Genomic DNA, 21,731 nt, shown 5'->3' on the forward strand with positions numbered 1-21,731 from the left:
CCCGGTTGGGGCGCCGGATTCTGTCCCGGTTGCCCCTCTTCCAGGCCAGCTCTCTGCTGTGGCCAGGGAGTGCAGTGGAGGATGGCCCAGGTGCTTGGGCCCTGCACCCCATGGGAGACCAGGAGAAGCACCTGGCTCCTGGCTCCTGCCATCGGATCAGCGCGGCGGCCATTGGAGGGTGAACCAACGGCAAAGGAAGATTCTCTCTGTCTCTCTCTCTCACTGTCCACTCTGCCTGTCAAAAAAAAAAAAAAAAAAAGTGACAGTGGAGAGAGAAAGCAACAGAAAGGAGAATACATTTAAATAGGAAAATATAAGTTTCCCAGGAACAAACAAAAACAGGAGTACAGGGCTGGGCATCCTGGCACAGCTGGCTGAGCCACTGTTTAGGACACTCACAGCCCACATCAGAACACAGTTACTCTGCTTCTGACCCGGGTTCCTGCTAATGCACCCGGGGAGGCAGCAGATGACCGCACAAGTATCTGGGCCCGTGCCACCCACAGAGAAGACCAGATACGGCTGCGGGCTCCTGGTTTTGGCCTGGACCAGCCCTGGCTGTTGCAGGCATTTGGGGAGTAATCCAGGTGACAGAAGATCTCCCTGTCTTTGTCTCCATGTTTGTGTTTGTGTGTCACTCTGCCTTTCAAGCAGATTAAAAAGAAACAAACATGAAAGAAAAACATCAGAACAAAGTTTTAGAGAGCATAGAATTCGCAGTTAGATGGACCCAGATTCACATTCTGACTTCAAGCAAGCTCTATACCCACACCCTGTGCCTCAGTGTCTCACCAGGAAAATGGAGATACTGGTAGTACCTCATGGACTTACTGCAAGTCTCTTATTAGATGATACATTCACAGTCCCTAGCCTGAAACGTGGCAATCTGAAACACCTGATATCTACTATGGTTATTAGGCCCATGGAAAAGCAAACCGATTAGGCTGAAAGTTAAGTTGGGGCTGGTGTTGTGCAGCAGGTTAAGCCATCACCTGCCATACCGGCACTGCACAGGAGCACTGGTTTGGAGTCCCAGCTGCTCTTCTTGGGATCCAGTTCCTTGCTAACACCCCTAGGAAAGCAGCAGAAGATGGTTCAATTTTTTTTTAAAGATTTATTTATTTATTTATTTGAAAGAGTTACACAGAGAGAGAAGGAGAGGCAGAGAGAGAGAGGGGTCTTAATCCTCTGGTTCACTCCCCAGTTGGTCCCAATGGCTGGAGCTGCACCGATCTGAAGCCAGGAGGCAGGAGCTTCTTCTGGGTCTCCCATGCAGGTTCAGGGGCCCAAGGACTTGGGCCATCTTCCACTGCTTTCCCAGGCCATAGCAGAGAGCTGGACAAAGTGAAGCAGCCGGGACTCCAACTGGCGCCCATATGGGATGCTGGCACTGCAGGCGGCAGCTTTACCCACTACACCACAGCGCCGGCCCTGAAGATGGTTCAGTTACTTGGGTCCTCACCACCCACGTGGGAGACACAAATGGAGTTCCAGGCTCCTGGCTTCCGAGCAGCCAAGTCCCACCCACTGTGGCCATTTGGGAAGTGAACCTATAGATGAAAGATATCTCTCTCTCTCTCTCTGGCTCTCCCTCTCTCTATGCAACTCTGCGTTTCACATAAATTAATAAATCTTTAAAAAAAAAAAAAAAAAAGGACAGAAAGAAAGTTAAGTTCTAGCCATACCAGGACTTAGTTGTAAAATAGCATTTTCTGAAAGGAAAGATACAATGAGTGCAAGAAACAAGAAACAGAAAAGTCTCAAAAGATGGAAAAACGAATGTCTTTATCCCCTAACTTGGCTTCAATCAGTCACCACTAGTACGAGGAAACGAAACTCACACCTCTCCCCAGCTGGGCTAGCAAGTCTCACTCAAAGCCACGTGCTGCCACCAAGTGTGTCCCCAGAGCCGCACGTTCATCCGAGGGGCCCCTCGCCTCCCCCAGCCTTTCTTCCTTCCGACCGTCTCCTGCCCCTGCACCCCGCTCACTTGTTATCGGACCTTGGCTATCTGACCTTGCTCATGACCATCCCTAACAGCTTCCCTTCATTCTCAGTTCTTTGGGTGTCAGAAATCACCCACCCCACTCAAAACCATCCCATCATCTCTGGTCCTTGCAGCTGGCTGGTGCTACCCCCTCTCTCAGTCCTACTGGGGAACGACTCTCATAGCCCCAAGGTATTCAAGTGGGCACTTTGTCCCCTGCCTCCCATGTCTCCTTGCACGTGAATCAGCTGGGGGCGGCCCAGCAGCACGGCACAGTTCCTCACGGGTGACCTTGCTCAAGTCCCCTGAGCTGCTTTCATCCTCCTGCTCAAAGACCATTCTTGGGGTGGGCGTTTGGCACAGCAGCAAGAAGATACCCGCCTCCCGTATCTGGGTATTTGGGTACAGGTCCTCGCTCTACTTCTGATTTTACCTTCTTGTTGGTGCACACTCCAGGACGCAGCAGGACGTAGCCTGAGTTCCTGGCTCCCTACCACGTACATGAGAGACCAGATTGGGTTCCAGGCTCCTGGCCTATTCCTGGCTGTTGCAGGCATTTGGGGAGTGAAGTAGTGGATGGAGGATCTCTGTATCTCTCTCTGTCTCTCTCTCTTGCTCTCTGCATTAAAAAAAAAAAAAAAAAGTCTGAGAATGGATGGTGTTGATAGTTACACAATGTGAATGCTGAGTGTGCAAAATGCCACTGCATTTCACATTTTAAAGTGGCAAATTGTATGCCATGTATCTTACAATTAGAAAAAAAAAACATTAACAATTCAAACACCCACAGCATGTTACATGAGGACCATCACCACTCCATTCCAGTGAGTCTCCATTCATACAGTGTGTGCTGTCCTGGATGGTGAAACAATGTTGAATGGCCATCCTCCTGTGCCCGATGCTCCGGCCACCCGCCCACACCTCGTTCCCTCACCCTTACGCTGCTCTCCTGCAGTGCTTTGTCTCGGTCCGCAGACACGGCCCCCCAGAGATGAACTGTCCTGGAGTTCACCCTTGTTTCCCAACCTGCCTAGTCACACACCTCGCTGACCTTGCAGCCATCCAGAGCCCAGTTCAGCAGCACTTGGCCCACGACCCACCCCTTGGACACCTCTCAGACGGGAAACAACCCCCGCGTCTCTGGGCTCCCGTGCACTTCACACCACCGTGCTGCCTGCACACACTTTCCCAAGGACTAAGGCCATGCCCCCACGCTTTGCTTGCCACAGACGTGCAGGGATGCTTACTGATGGCTGAAGTAAAAGGAATGGGGAAGGGACAGAAGCCAACACTTGGGTCCCAGGCAGCTTTGTGCTACTTGGCTCTGTCCACCCAGCCCCCACTGCCCCACAGCGCTTCCTGTGCTTGGGGTCAACCCACTGTATCTACTGGTTTGGGGCAATGTGAGTTTTCCTCCCTTTCTTTATCTCCTTAACCACTAAATTCCAGATTAACAAATTCTATGTTAATTTTGGGCCCAAAATATAACATTCCCATCAATCTTGAGGCCGTCCAGTCTGTGGGCCCCTCAGACATAGGTAGAATGTCCTGCACAAGCAGGCTGCCAGCCGTGGCTAGAATGCCAGTCTACAGACCGGCCGGCATTTCCCCACCAACAGCTGCTTGTGCGGCACGTGTGACCTTTCGGACTTAGGTCACACCTTCAGGGTGGGTGCCATCTTCCACCCAGAGCTGGCAGAGGGGGCTGAGCCCCTAAGGAGACAGACTCTCTCCAGGAGACCCCCAGAATCTTCACGAGCCCCAAGCCAATCAACATACATACGCGAAATCCCATCCAATGGGCACCCCCACAGAATGACTCCATGAGAAGAAAAAAACAGTAATGCCTTAAAAACCCGGATACTTCCTCAAAGCCAGTGTCTCCTCTCGAACCAGATGATTTTTTGTCAATTGCCAATTAAATAAAAGTTTCTTTTCTGTCAAATAAAAGTTTCTGCCTCTTTGCATTGTTTGCCGGCTTTTTACCTCTACACTAAGCTGAAAGAACTCACGAAACTGGCTTCTGCAATCGCCTTCCCTCCACGACTGGGAACAAATCTCCCTCACATCCCCATTACAGACAAGCTGTAGGAGAGGAATACTCCACGTCTCTATTTCCACTTAGTTACTCGGTGCACTAGCGGCATTTTGCTATCTGGTGGTGTCAGGACATAATTTCAGAGATAATGAACTAACGTTGATAATTGTATACGTCCGGGTTCGGTATTGTCCTGTAGCAGGTAAAGCCGCCCGCTGCGATGCAGCAACCCTTATGGGCGTCAGTTCGTGATCCAGTTACCCCACTGCTGATCCAGCTCCCTGCTAATGGCTTCGGAAAGCAGCAAAAGATGTCCCAAGTACTTGTGTCCTTGCCACCCATCTGGGAAACCCAGGAGAAGCTCCTGGCTTTGGCCTTGCTCAGCCTGGGTCGTTGCAGCCATCTAGGGAGTGAACCACTAGATGGAAGATCTCTGTCTCTCGCCCTCTCTAACTCTTTCGAACACATACATTTGTTCAAAAAAAAGTACATGTTTGTACACCATCCAGGAATATAACAGGGGAAGAATGCCTGGTTGTTTTAACAGCCTACAGCATGGCCAGAAGTTAGTACTGGGACAACTCCACAATAAAGATGAGACTTCATGATTGCTCTGCCTTAACATGGACTTGTTTGCCAGAGGGGGAAAGGAGGACATTTGTACGACAGAAGCTTTAAATAAGAAGAAAACAAGGGGCCTGCACTGAGCTGTAGCAAGTTAAGCCACCACATCCCAAGTCACAACACCCACATCCCAAATGGGCGTCAGTTCTTGTCCCAGCTGCTCCACTTCCGATCCAGCTCTCTGCTAATGGCCCAGGGAAGACCCTGGCTCCTGGCTTTGGCCTGGCTCAGCCCTGGCTGTTGCAGTCGTTTGGGGAGTGAAGCAGTGAATCGAAGATCAATTTCTCTGTCTCTACTTCTGTCTGTAACTCCACCTTTCAAATAAATAAATTTACTTTAATATGAATTCTCTAGTTCAGAAAATAAAACTCTTCCCAAAGACATTGAAGTACCCCACTCATTCACCACCCTGCCTGGAAGGCTGCAGCTCTTTCTCAAAGTGGATCGCCGTCAAATGGACTTGTTTTTTTTCTTAGACATTCCTTTTAAGCCTCAATGACCAGAAAATATTCGGCACGTTGCTCACTCAATGTATGTGGGTAGCGGCAGAACTCTGCTCCACATTCATTCACACACTCATGTTCTTGTTCATTGCACATCTACTCAGCATATTTTTTTCTAAGATTTATTTATTTATTTATTTCAAAGGTAGAGTTACAGAGGCAGAGAGGAGAGAGAGGTCTTCTATCTGCTGGTTCACTCTTCAAATGGCCACAATGGATGGAGCTGGGCCAATCTGAAGCCAGGAGTCAAGAGCTTCTTCCAGCTCTCCCACGCCGGTGCAGGGACTTAAGGACTTGGGCCATTTTCTACTGCTTTCCCAGGCCACAGCAGAGAGCTGGATTGGAAAATGAGCAGCCAGGACTGGAACCAGCCTTCAGATGGGATGGCAGCACTACAGGCGGTTGCTTTACCCGCTATGGCACAATGCTGGCCCCTCAGCATATGTTAGGTGCCTGGTATTTAAGCTGGAGACTAATCTTCAGGTTTCCTGTTTGTTTTTATTAGAAATTCTGTTCTGTGGTGGTTCTCTAAATTCATGACGCATCAGAATCACCTAGAAAATCTATTAAAGCATAGGTCGCTGGGTCTCACCTCCAGAGACTTTAATTCAGTAGTTCTGGGATTGAACCAAATAATTCATTGTAAACAAACTCCCAAGCGATGCCCCTGTGCGGACCACACTCTAAGCAGCTGTGCGTGTGTCACAGGACTGCTGCGTGGGAAACCTACAGTACTTCCTGAAAGTTCACGCTGGTGCAGTGTAATGAGGTTCACAGCCCCCACTCTGATACAGGTCCGGAGAAACAGGATCGCAGGTCAAGTGGTCCTCCTTGCCCAGGAGCAGAGGTGATGACGTTGCTGTCCCACTAGTCCCCACCACTTACCACCAGTGTCCTTCCTGACTGACAGACAGTAACGCCACACACTGCATCAGCAGCTTTGACGACCACCCTCTCCTGAAAGTCTCAGGGCCGAGCTTGTGGCACAGCAAGGTAAGCCGGCGCCTACAATCGCTGGCTCCAATCCCAGCTGCTCCCGGCCGCTCTGCTTCTCACTCAGCTTCCAGTTCATGAGCCTGGGAAAGCAGGGGAAGACAGCCCAAGTGCATGGGCCCCTGCCACCCCTGTGGGACACCAGGATGGAGCTCCAGGCTCCTGGCTTCGGCCCACCCCAGCCTCAGCCACTGCAGTCATTTGGAGGGTGAACCAGTAGATAAAAGATCTCTCTCTCTCTCTCTCTCTCTCTCTCTCTCTCTCTCTCTCCATTTCAAATAAATAAATCTGGAAAGAAACGGAAAGAAAATAGGATGGTCCAGTAGCAAGAGAAGAACTCTCCTAGACCACAGTTTGCCCAAAGGCCAGTCGCTCATTTCGTATTCTGGGACAAGCAACTTTTACAAAAGGACCTTACATTAGAAAACATTACTTAAGCCGGCGCCGTGGCTCCAAAGGCTAATCCTCCGCCTTGCGGCGCCAGCACACCAGGTTCTAGTCCCGGTCAGGGCGCCGGATTCTGTCCCGGTTGCCCCTTTTCCAGGCCAGCTCTCTGCTGTGGCCAGGGAGTGCAGTGGAGGATGGCCCAAGTGCTTGGGCCCTGCACCCCATGGGAGACCAGGAGAAGCACCTGGCTCCTGCCATCGGATCAGCGCGGTGCGCCGGCCGCGGCGCGCCAGCCACAGCGGCCATTGGAGGGTGAACCAACGGCAAAGGAAGACCTTTCTCTCTGTCTCTCTCTCTCTCACTGTCCACTCTGCCTGTCAAAAAAGAAAAAAAAAAAAAAAGAAAAAAAGAAAACATTACTTAAACAGGACCCAAAGGCACCAATCATTTAAAAAATTTGAAATTTTGGTCTTCATCCTCAGACTACATGGACAGAGTGAAAGGAACACCACAGACTGGTAGAAGACAGATGAAACAGATAAACCCCAAGACTCCACTCAGCATGCATAAAACACCCTTTTAAGCCTGTAAGAAAAACAAAAGTAATCCAATTTGTAAAAAGATCAACCTTTGGAACAGGCGCTGTGGAGTGGGTAAAGCCACCACCTGCAGTGTTGGCATTCCATCTGGGTGCCAGTTCGAGTCCCGGATGCTCAATCCAGCTCTGTGCTATGGCCTGGGAAAGCAGCAGATGATGGCCCAAGTGCTTGGGTCCCTGTACCCCCATAGGAGACCCAGAGGAAGCTCCTGGTTCCTGGCTTTGGATCGGCCCAGCTCTACCCATTGTGGCCATTTGGGGAGTGAACCAGCGGATGGATGATCTCTCTCTCTCTCTAACTCTGCCTCTCTGTGATTTCACCTTTGATATAAATAAATAAACAAATAAATAAATCTTAAAAAAAAAAAAAAACAGCAGCAGCAGCAGCAGCTCCTGGCTCCTCCCTTTGGATGGGCGCAGCTCTAGTTGTTGCAGCCAAAAGGGGAGTGAAGCAGTGGGTGGAAGACCTCTCTCTGCCTCTAACTCTTTCAAAAAAAACCTTTTTTTTTTTTTTTAAAAGAAGCTAGACTTCGGGGGCCAACACTGTGGGGTAGTGTGTAAAGCCACTGCCTGTGGCACCAGCAGCCCATATGGGCACTAGTTGGAGTCCCAGCTGCTCCACTTTCGAGCCAGCTCTCTGCTATGGCCTGGGAAGGCAGTAGAAGATGGTCCAAGTCCTAGGGCCCCTGCACCCAAATGGGAGACCTGGCTTCTGGCTTCAGATCAGCACAGCTCCAGCCGCTGCAGCCAACTGGGGAGTGACCCAGCGGACGGAAGACCTCTCTCTCTCTCTCTCTCTCTGTCTGGCTCTTTCTCTTTCTCTGTAACTCTGCCTTTCAAATAAACAAATACATAAATCTTAAAAACAAAACAAAAACCAAAAATAAATCCACAGCCACATAAGTAACAAGAATAGACTTTCTTAAAGAGAAATTTTTAATAAATTTGTCTTTTAAAAAATTTTTATTTATTTTCATTTTATTGAAAAGTCACAGAGTCAGAGACAGAGAAATCATTCATTCATTCCCCACAGGACTACAACAGCACAGGCTGGGCTTTGGTCCAGCCAGGGGCTAGGAGCTCACTCCCAGCCTCCCACATGGGTGGGAGGACCCAGGCACTGAGCCAGCACCTACTGCCTCACAGGGTACACATCAGCAGGAAGCTGGAGCCGGAAGAGGAGCTGGGACTGGAACCCAGGCAGCCCAAAACGGGATGCACGTGTCTGACATTGCACTCAATTCCTGCCCCAAAGACAGCATCCCCCACGCCTCTCTACCCTGCAAACTCGGGCAGGTCACACACACACACACACACACACACACATCTGTGCATACCAAGCACAGGTGAGCAATAATTCCCAAAAATGTGGGTCAATGTGGGAAGACAAACATGGCCTAAGGACAAAATAATTTTCAAAGGCGACTCCTGTCCACAATGAAATAAATTAGAACTTTCAGATCTTCACATCACCCCAGAAATTTCAGACATGCTTTCTTTAGCAAAAGGAAAATTTAAAAGTCGTTTCTATCCATCTCTCTCATCAGCAGGATTAACAGTTGGCAGAAGTTTGAAATCAAGGTTTATTCTCCTAAAAAATCATTATCAGAAGAAAAACATCTTGTCTTGTCCTCTCCCTGGAGTCCTTGGAATTTTCTAATCCTCCATCTCTCTCCACCTGTGTGGTTTTTTTTTTTTTTTTTTTTTTTTTTTTTACTTATTTGAAAGACAGAGTTACAGAGAGAGGTAGACGTCCATCCGCTGGTTCACTCCCCATATGGCAATAACAGCCAGAGCTGAGTTGATCTGAAGGCAGGAGCCAGAATCTTCATCTAGGTCTCTCATGCAGGTGCAAGGCCCAAGCACTTGGGCCATCCTCTGCTGCTTTCCCAAGCACGTTAGGTGGGAGCTGGATGGGAAGTGGAGCAGCCAGGACTTGAACTGGAGCCTACATGGGATGCTGGTGCTGAAGGCTGGGGCGTTAATCCACTGTGCCACAGCGCTGGCTATGCACTTTTCTTTTAATATCTTTAAATTTTGAATTAATTTAAGAGCCAGAAGAAATTATAAAAGAATACAGACATTTCTCAAGTACACTTTTACCCAATTTTCCCCAATGATAATATCTTAAATAATCATAATCATAGTAAATTGTTAAACCCAGCAAATTGATTTTAGTTAAACATGATTAATTCAAGTACAGAAATACAGAGCGGAGCTGGCCTCGTTTTGCAGAAGGTTAAGCTACCATCTACAGTGCTGGCATCCCACGTGAGTGGCAGTTCAAGTCCTGGCTGCTCCACTTCCAATCCAGTTCCCTGCGAATGTGCAGGAGAAAGCCGCAGAATACGACTAAAGTCTTTGCAGCCCTACCACCCACATGGGAGACCTGGATGGAGTCCCAGGCTCCTGGCTTCAGCCTAGCTGTTGCAGCCATGTGGTGAGCAAACCAGCAGATGGTTCTTTCTGTCTCGGTCTGTTCCTCTCTCTGTGCCACCCTGCAATGGAGTATGGCTGTGTGCTGAGAATCCGAGGTCCCTGTAGTGGATGATAGAGCCTGGCAGTGGTCTTGGGACATACAACCAAATGTCCTTCTGTGGATGAATGAGGTGACAAATTGTGTTAGGCCCATGCAACAGGCCGCTGCTCAGTGAGGAACCAACTGTCAATACAGGCAACACATTGAATAGAGCTCAAGGGCGTTATGCTGGGTGAGTGGAGCCATTCTCAGAGCCTGCCATGTTGTGTGATTTTGTTTACATGACGTTTGCAAAGTGAGAAAAACACAGCAATGGACAGCGGTCAGCAGTGGCCAGACAACAGCTGTGGCTGCTGAGGGGGTCGCGAGGGAGCGTCTCTGTGGCAATGGAGCAGGACTACATGACGGCGGAGGTGACAGCTGCTGCTTCCCGTACTTGTGATAGAACATCACAGAACTGCAGACTGAACAGCCCAACCAATGCAAGAAAAGTGCATGCAAAAAAGGGTGAAATAAAAATAATCTCTGTGTTTTCAGCTCCAGGCTGAAGTCAGGAGCCAGAAACTCCATCCAGGTCTCCCACAGGGGCGCCAGGGACACAAGCACTTGGGCCATCTTCCACTGCCTCCCCAGGCCCATTAGCAGGAACCTGGATCAGAAGTGAGGCAGCAAGGACTTGAATGGGGGCTCAGACATGGGATGCCAGTGTGACCAGCAGCAGTGACTTAACCCGCGGCTTCACAAAGCCAGCTCCAGCTTGTGGACATTAGCAAGAGTGACTCCATTTTAATGTTCAGCCTGGTCTGCAGGGGCCCAGTGCAGGATCTTGGCCCAAAAGCGTGACCTCCAGTAATTTTTATTTAACACACTGGACAGTTTCTCTTTTCTTTATTCATTAACCATTTCCTAAAGTTTCTCCAAAATAACTCTCCTTTATTTGGTTAGTATCGAGGCAGCCCTGGACTAGACGCAGGCCAGACTAACTCCATCCCACAGCTCCTTGCCAGCATGTACACACTGAATAGAACAGGATGCAAGTTCACATGTAACAGTATTTGCTGGAGCCAGCACTGTGCTGTAGCAGTAAAGCCGCTGCCTGCAGTGCCAGCATCCCCTATGGGCGCCAGTTTGAGTCCCAGCTGCTCCACTTCCATCCAGCTCTCTGCTATGGCCTGGGAAAGCAGCAGCAAATGGCCCAGCTTGGGCCCCTGCACCCACATGGGAGACCTGGAAGAGGCTCCTGGCTTCTAAGTGGCCCAGCTCCAGCCAATGGGGCCAACTGGGGAATGAACCAGTGGAATGGAAGACTCTCTCTCTCTCTCTCTCTCTGCCTCTCCTTTTCTGTGTAACTCTGACTTTCAAATAAATCAATCAACCTTTTAAAAAATTAGTATTTGCCAGTGAACAAAAAGATTTGTGTTTTGACAAAGACAAATTAGAAGAGGTTCCATTAAAACATCTCCTGCCTTCACAATAGCTTATAACCACTACTTCTGCTCTTTGGAGATGACGTGTTAAAGACACACAAATAGCCCTAGACTGCGAGACTGCAGCAGCTTGGTCTCTCTCTTTCTACAGCCCCTCCTTTTGCTGGGAGCTTCTGTGTCTCCTACCCAAATAGAACTTCACTTCTTCTGTCCTCACGGCTGTATCCAGTCTCTCAATTGTCATCGACACCAGTGTTCCCAAAACAAAAATGATACAGCTGCCCATGCCTTGGTCTTGCTGGAGAGTTGAGAGAATTTTTTGCAAGCGCAAGAAGGTCCTTGTCGTTCTGGGCCTCGAAGGCAAGGCTGGTGGTGGTGCCTTGGTATTCTCAAGCTGTCACAGGTGCATTTCCTGCTATGTGTTTACTGGGCTGGCTGACCTTGACAGGTGCTGCCTCTCGGGAGAGAAGCCTTTCTGAGTCCAGGCAGCAGCAGGTCAGAGTGGATTCCAGGAGGACATGAGATGGGCAAGAATCAAGAAGATGTGGATGGGTGCAGACTTTCTGTCTTGGGAAAAACAAAAAGAGAGGCAAAAGGTCTCTAGGTTTACAACATCCCCGGCAGAGCAGAGGACTTCTGTTGGAGAGTAATGGAAGATACTGGTAGCTAGGATGTGGGATCTGGCCTGTAAAGAACTGTAAATCCCAAAACAGATGACTGAGGCAGATTACTGTGGATTACAGGGTGATGTTCATGAGAGAGCAGGGCTCGACAAAAATTAATCTGGCAATAGTTCAAAGGATGAACCAGAGATTAAGAGACAGGGACACTTGTTTGGAAACAAATCCAAGTAAGAAGTGGTGGATGAGGACCATAGCTACATGAATGCAGAATTTATATTGGTGTAAATGGCAGCACCAGTGAGGCCACGCCCACAGGGAACATTCTGGAATAGGGAGATGGCGCTTGTTCCCTTCCTAGGTGAGGACAGTAGGGCAATTCGAACCTTCAAGAAAAGCCATAAAACACTTCTACTATAAAGACAGATGGTGATAGAGAAGGAGAAAAAAATTCACCGTGTGGTGTCAGAGGTATTAAGAGGTGTGATGATTTATTTTATGGCGAAGTATTGTAAGAGAGCCATTTCGTGCACTAAACTGTGTTCTGCTTCAGAGATGCTTGCTTAAGGCAGCCCAATTAGGAGGGCAGAGATAAGGCGCCCAAGGTTAAGGCCGGACTGGCCTTGCATCTGTATACAGATGCATGAACACAGAAAGATCTCAGCTCTGGTGCACTGGGAATGAGCTGGGAGCGCTGTGCGGTGCCCTGGACAGCTGTCCTCAGAGCTGACGTCGACGCTGCGTCTCCTCACTACAACTCAGAGCGACGCGCACAGCCGCTCACACTGGCTCCTGAGCCTGACCCACCTCAGAACCTCCTGGGACACTCTGCTGTAGTCTTTCACATGGTTCCTCTCTGTTATCATTCATTCCGCTTTTGTAGCTAACATTTATTTATTTATTTATTTGAGAGGCTACCTGTTCGCTCCCCAAACGTCTGCAACAGCCAGGGCTGGGCCAGGAAGAAGCAAGGAGCCAGAAACTCACTCTAGGTCTCCATGTAGGTGGCAGGGACCCAACTCCTCGAGCCATCACCTGCTGCTTCCCAGGATCCTATTAGCAGAAAGCTGGGATCAGAACCTACGCACTTCCATGTGGGTCACAGGCATCCCAGGCAGCACCTTAACCGCTCCACCCAGCGCCCACCCTCATCTTTCCATTTTTAAACTGAGGAAGGCAGAGCAGACGGCAGCAGGTGCCCGTCTCGCCTTCCGCAGGCTCTGTGTTCACCCTCCGGCTGCTGCGGCCGGGGTGGCAGCGGCCCACAGCTCAGGACAAAGGCCTTTCATGGAGGAGTCTCAGGGGCCTCGGGGCGGCAGGAGCCTCCTTATCTGGAAGCGGCCCTGGAGGTAGTGGCTGACAGCGGCCTCCTCCCTCCAGGAGAGGGCCCTGGCCCACGGCTAACTGATGAGCACCTCTGGCAGCCTGCTCGCCTCCGGGTGGGGCCTCGTCTGTGCTGCAAGGCACACTTCAGGGCTTGTGTGGCGACAGGCTGAGGCCAGGCCTCTGCTGACGTCATCATGTGGCCTAACTTCTTCCCCTGCTGGCTCCGACCCTCTCACCCCTAGATTTCACCGTGAGAACACTGCACCAGGAGTTCCCAAGTCGGGTTCCGCTCACGGGAACTCAACCCAGGCGGCTGAGGACGGAAGTCCTAGGAAGCGGGCGAGAACTAGCTTTTGGATCACTCGTCCACTAGATGGCGATGAGAGCTGCAGCATCAGGAGTGGCGGGTGAACTAGTTCAAGGGCTCGACCTACTGTACTGATGTGACTGCTGAGATGTTACCTGTAGTGTACCCGGACAAGACAGAGTTCAGAGAAGCTGTGCTAACTGTGGAATGGGGTTGGGTGTTGTGTTTAGTGGTTCAGGTGCCCACATCCCACACTGGAGTGCTTGGGTTCAATTCCCAGGTTCAGCTCCTGACTCCTGTTGATACAATGCTGAGAAGTAGCAGTAATGGTCAGGAAACTGGGTTCCTGCTACCCACACAGGAGACCAGCATTGCGTTTCCAGCTTCCAGCTTCAACCTGGCCCAGCCCTTACTGTTGTAGGCATTTGGGGAGTACACAGTGGATAGCTGCTAGCTTGCGCACTCTCTCTCCCCCCCAAAATTAAAAAACAACTTTAATGAAATAAATAAATCGTGGAATGGCTGTGGCAGCTGAGAGGTAAAGCAAGGGGAAGCTGGGCACACGGGATCATTTGTGAATCTTCTGCAAGTTCTTGAGGGTCTAAGTACTCAAAATGAAAGGCTAAAAATGAAAGCAGCTGATTACAGGAGACAACAGGCCCCCGGGGAAAGGCAGTGTCGTTACCATCCTCCAGGCGCTGGCAGGAGTGGGCACACTGGCATAAGGCCTGCAGAATCATGTAGTCTGACCCTGTCAAGGCAACTGCAGGGTTCAAGCTACCAGCAGGCTAGTTTTTAAGTTGATAACTTTCTGTGGCTCACGAATGATGTCATAAATCTCCAAATGGCCCTTGGCAGAAACCAAGTTTCCCACCCCTGAGAAGCAGTGACTCCCAAGCATTTGATCCAATAATTCGATCTCCACAGCAACCAAATGGATGATGGCAGATGACACAGACGCCCAGGCACTCAAAGAGTGGGCTCCGCTGACGCTGTTGGGTGAGATGTGGTCTTCCCGAGAGCAGACGAACACTCTCGCAGACCTTCGTGCTGGCCTGCAGCTGCTGGGCTGCAAACTACTCACACATTCTTGTCGACGCTCATCAGAAAGGTGAACCAGGAGTACTCTGATGTAGGCGGCATGGAGAACCGTGCACATTCACTGTGTACAAGACCAGTTTCACTCTCCTGCTCTCAGTCACAGAACGGCCCAAAGGAGCCACATCTTGTGGGCCTTCTGCATGGGTCAACTCTGTTGATGACATGGTGCAAAGTGAACCAGATTGAGAAGAAAAGGGCAGGGACTGTTGCAGAGTAATGGGTGAGGCCACCACCAGCCAGGCTGGCATTCCACATGGGTGCCAATCCCAGTCCCGGCTGCTCCACTTCCCACCCAGCTCCCTGCTAATGTGCCTGGGAAGGAAACTGATGATGGCCCAAGTACCTGTGCCCCAGGTACCAAAGTGGGAGACCCAGATGGAGTTCTAGGCTCCTGATTTCAGCCTGCCCCAGCCCCGGCCATTGCAGCCATTCTGGGAGTGAACCAGCAGATGGAAGATCTCTCTAGCTGTCTCTGTAACTTTGCCTTTCAAATAAATACTTAAAAAAAAAAAATAGAAGGAAACGGCAGAGTTCTGGGAACCTGACCAACCACACCAGAAGGTGGAAGATAAACCCTACAACAACGAAGAAGCTGCACGCTGGCCAGGTGTTCAGAAGTCCGATGTTCTAGAGCATTCGGGATGTTTCCTGCCTGATAAAGGACGAGTTATTGCACCTGCCTCTCTACCTCTAGAGAAAAAGCACAGAGCACCGGGGGCCACTGTGCGTTTTGGAGATGGTGCACATCACATTTGGGGGAGAAGGCTCTGGCCCATTTACAGGGTAACAGGAAGGCACCCATTTAAGTGAGACCAGAACAGAAAGGAGCTCTGTAGGGGATCCAGCCTGCAGGACAAGAAATGCTGCTCCTGGGGCCCTAGGACCCAGGAGACTCCAGAGTGTCAAATGTGTCCACAATATAGACCCTGTGCAAATTATCTGAATCATTCTTTTTCAAAGATCTATTTTACTTATTTGGAAGGCAGAGTGACAGAAGGAGAGGCGAAGAAACAGAGTGAGAAAAAAAAATCTTCCATTCACTAGGTTACTCCCCAAATGGTTGCAACAGCTGGGGCTGTGCCAAGCAAAGCCAAAAACCTAGAGCCCCATTGGGTCTACCATGTGGGTAGCAATGACCTAAGCACATCTTCTGCTACTTTTTCAGGTGCATTAGCTGGAACAGAAGTAGAACAGCCAGGACTCAAAGAAGCACTATGATATGAGGTGTCAGCAACACAGGCTATGGCTTAAGCCAAGGCTCTGTAATGCTGGACACCTGAATTATTTTTTAATTTATTTTCACTTTTATTTGAAAGGCAGTGAGATACAGAGTCAGAAAAGTGGAGAGTTATCTCCCATCTGCTGGTTCACTCCCCACATGACTGCAACAGCCAGGACCAGGTCAGGCCCTGACCAGGAGCCAGGAACTCACTTGGGTCTCCCATATGGGTTGGAGGAACCCCAGTACTTGGCCCATCATCTGTTATCTCGCAGGATGTACATCAGCAGGAAGCTGGATCAGAAGAGGAGTAGCCGGGACTCAAAGCAGGCACTCTGACAGGGGATACGAGTAACCCACGCGACATTTCAACCACTGCTACAGATGGCTTCCTCGGTGTGTGAAATATTTGGAAAGCTCAGATATGAGAGTTTCAGGGAAGTCTAGAAGGGTTCTGGGCTGCAGCCATGTCAGCTACAGCAGAACTGCACACCATCCAGGAAACAGCTTCTAACATCCTACGGGGACCTGAGAGAGGCGATCCGATTATGAGACATGAGCGACCATGCCTACCCATGGTGAGCCGGCTCTGTGAAGAGCCCTAGACATGAGACTGGGGACAACAGTAGCATTCCGTCCTACGGAGGCAACAGCACATCTGACACTGGGCCCACGCAGGTCCCAAAAGCAAAAGGAGCTGTACCCACAAGAAGACGAGCCTGACAGAGCAGCCCCGCTTCGCACACAGGCAGTTTTCCTTCGGATCAAATCTCCACCTCGTCTCCTGAAGCTTCCCAAAGAGCAGCTCGTGCAGGAAGAAAGGTCCTGGCGTGGCTCAGGTAACACTGAGGGAAGCAAGATGGAGGCTGCCCACAGCCCACTCCCTCAACCCGGCGCTCATATGGATGCTGGTGCTACAGGTGGCGGCTTTACCTACTATGCCACGGTGCTGCCCCAGACAAGCCCTTGGGAAAAACCGACCTGCTTCCTTGTAGCTGCTTATTTCAGACCGCTTTCATTCTCAGCAACAGTTCATTCGGATCACAACTGTACTCATCATGGTCTCAGAACTAGCTGTAGAGCCCAGGACTGTTAGCTTTGCTCCACTAACCTTCCTGTTAGAACCCTGAAACTGCAGAGAAACTGCAAAGAATGGAGGACTTGCCATCAGACTGAATGACACCAACATGACAAACAACCGGAGCAGAACAATACAAAGGGTGTATATGACAGGTGCTCTTGGTGCCCTCCCAAATCCCTTTGACAGGTGGCTGAGCCCACGTTGCTGCTAATGGTTTTCACCTGTGCTTCTCCCTGAAGGTTTGCATTTGGCTTCAAAGAGCTGCCTGAACCAGAGATGACCCACCCCCAGAGAGCCTGGGGTCAGTGACTGATGATACAACGGTATAGATCCGGCCCCTTCGCCTCTGGGAGAGTTCATCAAACATCTGTGCTCCTCCAGGCAGGGTGCCCTCCCAGCCTGCACATCCCAGGGGCCTGTGAACAGGGCTCACCAACAGCATGCCCCAGGACACGTGCAGTCTCCCGAGACCAAGAGGATTGCAAAGCTCCTCCAAGGTTCTTTCCCAAGCTCCCCCTGCGTTCAGGGTAAGGAAACCGGAGAGGAGGGCACGCTGGGCTCCTGCATCGCCACGTGGAAAGCAGCCTCCACTCAGGAGCACCTGTGCCGTGACCCGAGTGAGGCGCGGACTCCCGCTGTTTAGCCGTGACGCCGGGGAGCTGTGTTGTTACAGCAGCTGCTGCTGCTCTAAAAGCGCATGGTGTGCTGTGAACTCAGACAGGATTCCTGAGGTGCCGCAGAGGTGAACCAGGCACTTCCAAAGCTCCCTCCTGACACAGAAGGGAAAATGACTGAACTGGCAAAGAGTTATTCTACTTGAAGGTTGTATTGCTAAATAATGTCACTGGGCCGGTGCCGCGGCTCACTGGGCTAATCCTCTGCCTGCAGCGCCGGCACCCTGGGTTCCAGTCCCAGTTGCTCCTCTTCCAGGCCAGCTCTCTGCTGTGGCCCGGGAGTGCAGTGGAGGATGGCCCAAGTGCTTGGGTCCCTGCACCCACATGGGAGACCAGGAGGAAGCACCTGGCTCCTGGCTTCAAATCGGCGCAGTGCTGGCCATAGCGGCCATTTGGGGGGTGAACCAACGGAAAAGGAAGACCTTTCTCTTTGTCTCTCTCTCTCTCTTTCACTGTCTAACTCTGCCTGTCCAAAAAAATAAAAAAATAAATAAATAATGTCACTGGATTATCCTGTGATAAACACTGTAGAGTTCAAACGCCACTGGTCAGAGCAGCTGAATTCCAATTCTGCCTCCTCTATCAGCCCATTCCAGGGTCTGATTAGAAAACAAACCCTGGGGACCAGCAGGTGGCACATCGGGCTAAGCCACTGATTGAGACGCCAGCATCCCCTATCAGAGTGTCAGTTTGAGTCCCAGATGCTCTGCTTCCAATCCTGCTTCCTGCTAATGTACCTGGGAGGGCTACCGAAAATAGCCCAAGTATCTGGGTCTCTGCCACCCAAGTGGGAGACCTGGTTGGCTCCTGGCTTCAGCCTGGCCCAGTCATGGCTTTGGCAGCTATCTGGGGAATGAACCAGCAGATAAAAAAATCTATGTGGGGGAGCCAGCACTGTGGTGTAGTAAGTAAAGCAGCTGCCTGCAGTGCCAGCATCCCATATGGGCACCGGTTCGAGTCCTGTCTGCTCCACCTCCGATCTACTATGGCCTGGGAAAGCAGTAGAAGGCAGCTCAAGTCCTTGGGCCCCTGCACCCACGTGGGAGACCCAGAGGAAGCTCCTGGCTCCCGGCTTCGGATCGGCACAGCTCCGGCCGTTGCAGCTATCTGGAGAGTGAATCAGCGGATGGAAGACCTCTCTCTGTCTGTCTCTACCTCAGCCTCTCTGTAACTATGCCTTTCAAATAAATAAATCTTTTAACACACACACATACACACACACATACACACACACATACACACACATATATCAGCGTTTGGCTCTTTCTCTTTCCTGGCTCTTTACTCCTCTGAGCCTCATTCTCATCCGCTGTAAAATAAAATGTTTGAAAGGACAACACACCCTCAGAGGGCTTTGCTAGCCCTTCGGGTAATGATGCTCAGTACTGCCTTAAAACATAATTTCTCCAAGAAGCCTACAGCTACAGCTCTTCTCAGGCGGGGAGGTATGGCAGCACGCAACTTCAGTGCATTAAACATTTACTAAACGTAACCTGTAATAAACCCTTTAATCACCGCGTATCTTTTATTATTGGACTTTGGCATTCTAGGATGAGTCAAAGACACTAAGTTCTTGGCTTTCGCTGTTGAATATACTCAAGTGGGACTCCAGAGCTCAGACACGCCCTTCCACTTGGGCAGCAGTCAGCAGTTGCGAATGATTTGTGTTGCAGAGTAGTGGGAGGTGGGCCAAGCAAATCCAGAGGGAAGTGGCTGGGTCTGGCAATGCCAAGAAACACTGCAGGGTGCCTGGCTGTGACCTTGTCCGTGACACATGGACCAGGCTGGGAACAAGATGCTACCAGCTGATTGAAGCTTTGTTCCTCTGTAAACAAATATGCACAGCAGTGTTCCAATAAAATTGTACTTACTGGTTTCAGTAATCTGCTTTAAAATTTTTTTACGTAGTTATTTATTTATTTGAAAGGCAGAGTGACAGAGGGAGAGGGAGGGGGAGAGAGAGGGAGAGGGGGGAGGGAGAGAGAGAGAACTTTCATCCACTGGTTCACCCCACAAATGGCTGCAATGGCCAGGGCTGTGCCATGCTGAGGCCAGGAACCTTCATCTCGGTCTCCCACATGGGTGCAGGGGTCCAGGCACTGGGCCATCGTCTACTGCTTCCCCAGGTGCATTAGCAGGGAGCCGGAATGGCAGCAGAGCAGCTGGGACTCAATCTGGCACTTCAATATGGAGTGCTGGCATCGGAAGTGAAGACCTAGTCCACTGCACAATACCTGCCAGTTTTTAAAATTTGACAAACTTAAAGCATTTAGAAGGCACAGAATAACAAAAGAATAACCTTCACAAGTGTCCACAGGTAAGCCTGTTTTCAAGTCTTCTAACATTCTACTTCTCTGAATCACACAGATTTTCTTCTTCATACGGGGTGGGACCTTGGCCCAGATTGATATTTGTGTAATAAAACATGGGCCAAATGTAGATAAGGAAGGGATTAGGAAGTGTTGAGGGCTCTCTCTGGGCCGCCTTGTCTCTCCAGTTACATAATGTATGTGTGCTGCCTGGCACGACTTTCCCACAGGTGAGGAGGAAGCGTGGTCCTCACAGTCGGAGGAGCTACTGCATTCCATGCACGCTGTTGGATTCTGCTTTGTTGAACAGCTGTGCACATTTTTGTCAAATTCTAGGGGCCAGCTGCAGCTTGAACAATGACATCCTATAATGCATTTTTTTTTCAAAGACTTATTTATTTGAAAAGCAGAGTGACACAGAGAGAAGAACAGACAGACAGACAGATATTTTCCATTTGCGGATTCCCTCCCCACATGGCCAGGACTGGGGCCAGGCTGAAGATAGGAGCCCAGAGCTCCAACCAGGTCTCTTATGTGGGTAGCAGGTGCCCAGGCACTCTGGGGTCCCCTCCTGCTGCTTTCCCAGTCACATTAACAGGGAGCTGGACTGGAAGCCAGACCTACTGTCCAGCATCCTTATCAAGCATTTTACTGCACACAGCGAAGTCCACTGAGCAAGCCTGGCTCTCCAGAGCTGATGCCCTCTTGTTACTGAAGGAAAGGGCGTGGCTGTTTCCTTAGGAACAGAGAGTAAAGGCATTGCTGGCTTTCCCTGCTGAGGAGCTGTGGAGCCATCCCAAAACCTCCTTGCAGATAAATACGTCAAAGCACCAGGGGAGACATGGAAGGTGGTCAGAGACCTGGTTCCCTGAAGAACCAACAGGATCTGGGATAAGCGCTGGAGGTCTCAGTGTCACATCTCTTGCCATCTGGCTTTCAACAGTCAAACACTTGGGGCCAGCGCTGTGGCACTGTGGGTTAAAGCCCCAGCCTGCAGTGCCAGCCTCCCATACAGGTGCCAGTTTGAGTCCTGGCAGCTCCTCTTCTGATCTAGCTCTCTGTTATAGCCTGGGAAAGCAGTAGAAGATGGCCCCATGTCCTTGGGCCCCTGCACCCATTTGGGAGACCCGGAAGAAACTCCTGGCTCCTGGCTCCGGATTGGCATAGCTCCAGCCATTGTGGCCAACTAGGGAGTGAACCAGCAGATGGAAGACCTCTCTCTCTACCTCTCCTTCTCTCTCTGTGTAACTCTAAATTTCAAGTAAATAAATAAATTTTTTAAAAAGAATTATTTTATTTATTTGAAAGATAGAGTTACAGAGGGAGGTAGAGCCAGAGAGAGAGAGAGAGCGCGCGTGAGAGCGAGCAATGGCCGGAGCTGTGCTGATCTGAAGCCAGGAGCCAGGAGCTTCTTCCAGGTCTCCCACATGAGTGCAGGGGCCAAAGGACATGGGGTCATCTTCTACTGCTTTTCCAGGCCATAGCAGAGAGCTGGAGCAGCCGGGACTAGAACTAAGAACTAGCCCCTACATAGGATGTCAGTACTGCAGGTGGTGGCTTCACCTGCTATGCACATAGTGCCTACCCCTAAAATAATTCTATAAAAAAGTCAATGACTCCCCAGTTTCTATATCCACAGAGGTTTTCTCTTAGCTCCTTTCTGAACCACCACCACTTATTTCAGGCTTTTTCACCAACCCCACAATGTCAGCCTCTAAATGGTCTGTCTAGCCTCAGTATATCTTAATGTACTCCCAGACAGCATTTTAAATTCATTTCCTGGCCAGCACTGTGGCTCACTAGGCTAATCCTCTGCCTGTGGCACCAGCACCCCCGGTTCCAGTCCTGGTTGCTCCTCTTCCAGGCCAGCTCTCTGCTGTGGCCCGGGAAGTGCAGTGGAGGATGGCCCAAGTGCTTGGGTCCCTGCACCCACATGGGAGACCAGGAGGAAGCACCTGGCTCCTGGCTTCAAATCGGTGCAGCGCACCAGCCATGGCAGCCATTTGGGGGGTAAACCAACGGAAGGAAGACCTTTCTCTCTCTGTCTCTCTCTTACTG

General features: G+C 50.4%; 1 long non-coding RNA gene across 1 annotated transcript in view; it reads right to left on the bottom strand.

Annotated features, from left to right (window-relative positions):
* Positions 1 to 15,540: 15,540 nt before the first annotated feature.
* LOC127490664 (uncharacterized) overlaps positions 15,541 to 21,731 on the bottom strand; it is a 54,944-nt gene continuing 48,753 nt past the window's right edge. Inside the window, exon 8 of the long non-coding RNA XR_011389677.1 lies at positions 15,541 to 19,189. This is a non-coding gene — a long non-coding RNA (uncharacterized lncRNA). The remainder of the gene's footprint in view (positions 19,190 to 21,731) is intronic.

The sequence above is a fragment of the Oryctolagus cuniculus genome, chromosome 6 (genome assembly GCF_964237555.1).
Source record: "Oryctolagus cuniculus chromosome 6, mOryCun1.1, whole genome shotgun sequence".
In the NCBI taxonomy this organism is placed as follows: Eukaryota; Metazoa; Chordata; class Mammalia; order Lagomorpha; family Leporidae; genus Oryctolagus; species Oryctolagus cuniculus.